Source organism: Schistocerca nitens, chromosome 2 (assembly GCF_023898315.1).
Source record: "Schistocerca nitens isolate TAMUIC-IGC-003100 chromosome 2, iqSchNite1.1, whole genome shotgun sequence".
NCBI lineage: Eukaryota > Metazoa > Arthropoda > Insecta > Orthoptera > Acrididae > Schistocerca > Schistocerca nitens.
The window spans coordinates 558,461,728-558,468,719 of NC_064615.1; the positions used below are offsets into that span (position 1 = coordinate 558,461,728).

Here is a 6,992-nt window from a genome sequence, read left to right on the forward strand (position 1 = left end):
TTCTATTTTTATTTGAATAGGGTGGAAATTCACATCACCACCAGGTATATTATCTGAGTATCAGTACCTTTCAATGAACTATTATAGATTTCATTTAAAATTATTTTTCTATTAATCAGAATCAACTCCTCGAAATTACATTCTTCAATTTATTGACAGTATGGAATAAAAATTTCTTTCACTGAGCTCTTGGACTACCTGGATGCACATCCTGCTACCACCCCGTTACTCCCCCACCTTTCCCTCAGGATAGAATTTGCATACCTCTACTGTCTTGAGCAGTGTTATTTATGTGAAAGTGAGCAAAAGTTTGCTAAATGTTTGTGAACTGTATAACTGAGGTAGGATTTGAGTATCAGCCTGGTATTCACCAAGCAGGATGTGGGGAAAATCCATAAAAATCACTTCCAGACTGGCCACCTCATCGTCTCAAGTATGGACTAAACTCCACCTCATTTGTAACCACCCAGCATCCACAGTAGTTCCTGCTATCTCCCTCTGGCGAAATGTATAGAGATCTCATATTCATTGCTGAGTGTTTTGCAGCACACTTTGACGAAGTGTCCACGTGCTGTAACTACCATCCTAATTTTTTTACTAAGAAATGCCTGGCACAGTGGAAGTCCACATCCTTTCTTTCACGTTTTGAATCATACAGTGTTCCATTTAATGAATAGTAGTTTCACAATACTTTTGCAACTATCTAGAGACATCCCCTGGACCTGACAAAATCTGTAATCAAATGCTTAAACACCTTAGCAAACTCAGCATAAAACAGATCCTTGGATTTCCAATAATATTTGGTGGGAAGGTGAGTTTCCCCTCCCAGTGGTGGAAGGATATTATCATTCATCTCCTGAAACTGGGAAAAGGCCCTAAAATTCTGACTAGTTATCAGCCAACTTCTCTAATGAATGGGCTGGCGCTGTTATTTGAAAGAATGGTCAAGTGCCACTGTCTTGGTGCCTGGGAGCTAGAAAGCACATATGAAGTTTTATAGTGACTTTTGGGTTTTCCCCTCCACAGTATGCATTGCTTTTCTGCATTTTCAACACCTAATCGCTGTGTTCTTCGACCTGCACAAGATATACCTACACTACCAGCTGCCTTGCAGCATCACATCCTGCCTATACTGTGTTAATGGGACTTACAGGGGCTATTTTACCCATTTTTATACATAATTTCCTATCCTTCCAATGATTCTGAGTCTTGATAGGTCTGACCTACAGCAACAAATATCTTCAGGAAACTGAGGTCCCTCAGGAATCGGTTCCCAATGCAACTCTGGCAGTGCAATCATTAGTATTGTGACTGCTGTGGGACCCACGGTCACCACCACACTATATGTGGATGACCAGTGCCTGTATTACTGTGTTCTACAGTGGCGCATGGCTGAGTGCCAATTTCAGGGGGCTTTAAAGAAAGTACCGGGTGATCAAAAAGTCAGTATAAATTTGAAAACTGAATAAATCATGGAATAATGTAGATAGAGAGGTACAAATTCACACACATGCTTGGAATGACATGGGGTTTTATTAGAACCAAAAAAATACAGAAGTTTAAAAAATGTTCGACAGATGCCGCTTCATCTGATCAGAATAGCAATAATTAGCATAACAAAGTAAGACTAAGCAAAGATGATGTTCTTTACAGGAAATGCTCAATATGTCCACCACCATTCCTCAACAATAGCTGTAGTCGAGGAATAATGTTGTGAACAGCACTGTAAAGCATGTCCGGAGTTATGGTGAGGCATTGGCGTCGGATGTTGTCTTTCAGCATCCCTAGAGATGTCAGTCGATCACGATACACTTGCAACTTCAGGTAACCCCAAAGCCAATAATCGCACGGACTGAGTTCTGAGGACCTAGGAGGCCAAGCATGACGAAAGCGGCGGCTGAACACACGATCATCACCAAACGACGCACACAAGAGATCTTTCACGTGTCTAGCAATATGGGGGGTGTTTTTTTGTTCTAATAAAACCCCATGTCATTCCAAGCATGTGTATCAATTTTTACCTCTCTATCTACATTATTCTGTGGTTTATTAAGTTTTCAAATTTATGCTGGCTTTTTGATCACCCGGTACATAACTGGAACCTGAATGATGCATATCAATTTTCTCCTGAGAAAACTTCACATATGCTTTTGATCACTGGGGATTGGAGTGAGGACTATTTTACCTCCATAATACTTTACGCAAGAGGATGCCATCATTGTTAACCATATGGTAAAGCTGTATGCCCTTGGGAAAAATAATGGCTGTAGTTTTCGCTTTCTTTTAGTTGTATACCCCTCCATTGAGAGAGCTAACAATCTCATGTAACTGAAAGTAGATTTAACCACAAAAAAACACAGAATTTTGATTTCTAAAATGAATGTATGTGACTCTGTTAGGAACAGTTAGCTGGTGTTATCCAATAAATTCAACAGTATACTGAAACTTAACTCTGAAACAGTTTGAATTTCAAATTTTTCTCTCGCTAATACTATATAATTTGAAAACTTAACTGTGGTTGAATTTGTTATGGCACATGTTCATTGCCAGTATACCGTCATTCGACCATTGCACAGGCTCCCGTGTGGAGGGAGTAGTGATAGGCTTTCCTGCAGTAGAAGAAGCGTATGGAAGAGTTGCAAACAAAGAAGTTGTCAGGTCCAGATGAAAACCCAGTTTGGTTTTACAGAGAGTACTCTGCAGCACTGGGCCCTTAGCTTGCATTTATTGTGAATCTCTTCACCCAGTGCGAAGTCCCAAGGGATTTGAAAAATGCAGGCGATTCCAGTTTGTAAGATTAACACAAGGGACCCACAAGATAAAAATCAGTTTACTGCAGAATTATTGAATATATTCTCAGTTTGAATACAAGAAATATCCTTGAGATGAGGAAGATTTTGTCAATAAATCTGCATGGATATAGAAAGCAGCACTTGTGCAAAACTCACAGTTTGCTTTTCTCACTTGACATCCTGTGAACAGGCAGATTCTATATTCCCAGATTCTGGAAAGCATTTGACATGGTGCCTGACTGCAGACTGTGAACAAAAGCACAATCATGTGGAACAGGTTCCCAGATATGAGAGTGTCCCAAAGACTTCTTCAGTAATATAACCCAATATGTTGTCCTTGATGGTGAATGTTCTTCAGAGACAAGGGTATTGTCAGGAGTGCCCCAGGGAAGTGTGATAGGACTGCTCTTATTCTCTGTATAAATAAATGATTTGGTGGACAAGCTGAGCAGCAATCTGCAATTGTTTGCTAATGGTGCTGGGATGTTAGGGAGGTTGTTGTCATTGACTGACTGTTGGAGAATACTAGATGACTTAGACAAAATTTCTAGTAGGTGCAATGATTGGCAGCTTGTTCTAAGTGTGAAATGAAGGTAATGCAGATAAGTAGGAAAAGCAATCCAGTAATGTTTGAATAGCAGTTTTAGTGTTGTGCTGGTTGAAGAGATACATCGATTAAATATCCAGGTGTGATGTTGCACAGCAATAGGAAATGGAACGAGCACGTTAGGAGAGTGGTAGGGAAGGCAAGTGGTTGACTTTGGTTTATTGGGAGATTTTTAGGAAAGTATTTAACACTACTGCTATACAGTTTAGTAGAATGGTGAGCTAGTCTTAAAATTTTTTTTGATGGTGACTGTCCAGTTGCCCATGTGATCTATTGATATTTGGTTAACTAAATTGGATAAGTTCAAATATATATTTGATAGAGGGAGGCAGTATGTTTAATTTTTTAAAGAGTGGTTTACATGTTTCTCTTTACTTTTTGTACAGGATTATTCTAATTACTTTTTTTGCGGTATAAATAATTTCCTCGATTCAGCACTATGACCCCAAAAAATAATTCCATAACATAGTACTGAATGTAGAACAGAATAATACATGCATGTCAATTTGCTGGCATTTAGCTCGTCCCTCACTGAGTGCAGCATAAAACAAACTTTGCTTAGTGTGGAACTAATCATGTCAAAGTGGTTTTTCCATGTGAATGTATCAGTGATGAAGTCTCTAAGAATTTTGATTCATTGACAAAAAAATGGCTCTGAGCACTATGGGACTCAACTGCTGTGGTCATAAGTCCCCTAGAACTTAGAACTACTTAAACCTAACTAACCTAAGGACAGCACACAACACCCAGCCATCACGAGGCAGAGAAAATCCCGGACCCCGCCGGGAATCGAACCCGGGAACCCGGGCGTGGGAAGCGAGAACGCTACCGCACGACCACGAGATGCGGGCTTGATTCATTGACAAATTCGACATTGCTACCACTTAGTGTTACTGTTGTAATACGGGGAGTTCTGTTCTGAATGGTGTGGAAAGTTACTCATTATGTCTTTTTTGTGCTAGTGGGTAGGGTGGGAGAGAGGTCATTTATATAAAGTATAAATAATGCGGGACCTGGGGCAGAGCCCTGTGTCACACCATGTTTTATGACTTGGCGCAGATGAGTGCACCCCATTTGGGATCCCTGATTAATTGACTTTATTTATATCGATGTACTGTGCTTGGTCTTTGATATAGCTGCTGAGCCAGCCATGGGTAGTTCCCCTTATCCCATAAGAACCCACCTTTTGCAAAAGTATGTTGTGATTTACCATGTCAAAAGCCTTTGTGAGGTTCTAAAGCTGGGTATTTCTTAATAAGATGTAGAGTAGTATTTCATCAGTAGTGGTTTTATTTTCTTGGAAACCATGCTGAACAGAACAAAGAATTTTATTTTTTCTAATAATGATTTCAGTCTGGCAGCCATTGCATATTCAAATATTTTGCTAAATAAAGACAGCACTGCAACTGGATGGTAGTTGCTAGGATCTTCTTTAGATCCCTTTTTATGTATGGATATGGCTTTTGCTATTTTAAGTTTTCCTAGGAATACTGCATCTGAAAATGAAGCATTTATTACACAAGACAGTGGCTTACTAGTAAGTTTGCTGCAATGGTGGAGAAGGGAGCAAGGGATCATGTCTTCTCCTGCTGATGGTCTTTTTTTCTTTATTTTACTATGAATTAACTTTTCTATATCTGTTCCCAATTTTGGTGATAAAAACATTGTGTTGGTGAAGGTATTAAGGACTGGTTGAGGGGGCAATTACTTTTTAGATGTTCTGTTAGTTTTTCTACAGTTTCAACAAAGTATGGGTTAAGTTCCTGAGCTACTTCCTCTTGCATTGCATTTACTTTAAGTTTAATGTTACTATATCTTATCTGTTTTTGCATTAATTATTTGTCACATGCATTTGCTTTTATTATATGAAGACTTTAGAAGGGTGTCATTTTTTCAGCATTCACCACATTTCTAACTGTTCTTTTGTATGCAGTGAAATACTTCCTAAATTGTTCATTTTTGCCAAGCTTAATCTTACTGAAGGAGAGAAGCTCTCTCTTCCTCTTTGCTGAGGTTATAATACCTGTTATTTTACAGTTGGAGGAGACTCTATTGTTACATATATTTTTGTTTTTAAAGGTAAATGTCAATTGAAATAGTAACAGAAAATGTTTAAAAAGGTTTCAGATTTTTCATCTACTGTTTGAGAGTCATACACAGTCTCCCTTTTCTCTCTGCATATGGTACAAAAAATTACGGACATTGCTTTGACAAAGATCTCTGCTTGGTATTGTAATTTTTCTGGACTGAGGTTTACTTCCCAGAAAGATTGGCTGTATAATCAGTGCATTATGGTCAGAAAATCCTAGCTTTACAGACCTAATGGAACAATCCATGCACTAACTACTTGGTCAACAGCACTTACACTTTGGTTGCTTACCCTAGGTGGGGATGTATACTTCATATCAAGGTTGTAACAGTCCATGAAATGATAAAATTACACTGATCACCACCTTCTGTAAGGAAACTGGTATTGAAGTCACCATAGATTATGATTGTTAAAGGTTTCCTTTTTAACACTTTCTCTAATACTTGTGTCAAATTCCTATAAAAGGGGCACAAGCTGCCCTAAGGAGAGCTATAAACTGATATTACACACATGCTGATATCTTTGATTTCAACACCTGACAATTCAATGTCCTTCTCTATAGAGTGAGAGTTCCATATGACCGAGCGAGGTGGTGCAGTGGTTAGCACACTGGACTCGCATTCGGGAGGACGACGGTTCAATCCCGTCTCCAGCCATCATGATTTAGGTTTTCCGTGATTTCCCTAAATCGTTTCAGGCAAATGCCGGGATGGTTCCTTTCAAAGGGCATGGCCGATTTCCTTCCCAATCCTTCCCTAACCCGAGCTTGCGCTCCGTCTCTAATGACCTCGTTGTCGACGGGACGTTAAACACTAACCACCACCACCAGTTCCATATGTCCAGTGGTGAAGCTGCAACACTGTCTTTTACAAATATGCAGTTTCCTCGACCTGTAAAGACTTTCCTTGAGAAATGATGCACTAATTTGAATTGTGGTAATGCAATTGATTCTATTTCGAGAGACTTCAGGTAGTGTTCAGTCATACACCATATTTGGGCATTCGTTAAAAGTTCTAGCTCATTCAGCTTACTCTTAAATCCCTGTACATTATGGATTTTTGGGACTGAGTTATGTTTCACACCAATCAAAGCATTTCTATGAGAAAATTCTGGAACTGTTTCATTAATTCGAACTGATGTTTGGATTTATTTATAACACTAATGTATAAGAATAATGGAAGGGTAGATAATCACAAATCACGTAGACCATTGTTTCAAAAAAGGATGATCCTGCCTCTTCCTTGTATACAGGGTGTTACGAAAAGGTACGGCCAAACATTCAGGAAACATTCCTCACACACAAAGAAAGAAAATATGTTATGTGGACATGTGTCCGGAAATGCTTACTTTCCACGTTAGAGCTCATTTTATTACTTCTCTTCAAATCACATTAATCGTGGAATGGAAACACACAGCAACAGAACATACCAGCGTGACTTCAAACACTTTGTTACAGGAAATGATCAAAATGTCCTTCGTTAGCGAGGATACATGTATCCACCCT

At 39.1% G+C, this 6,992-nt stretch overlaps 1 non-coding gene across 1 annotated transcript; it reads left to right on the forward strand.

Annotated features, from left to right (window-relative positions):
• The first annotated feature begins 6,071 nt into the window (after nt 1–6,071).
• Trnaa-cgc (transfer RNA alanine (anticodon CGC)) lies at nt 6,072–6,144 on the forward strand. Its single transcript has one exon. It is a non-coding gene; the product is annotated as a tRNA-Ala (tRNA).
• The last annotated feature ends 848 nt before the right edge of the window (nt 6,145–6,992 follow it).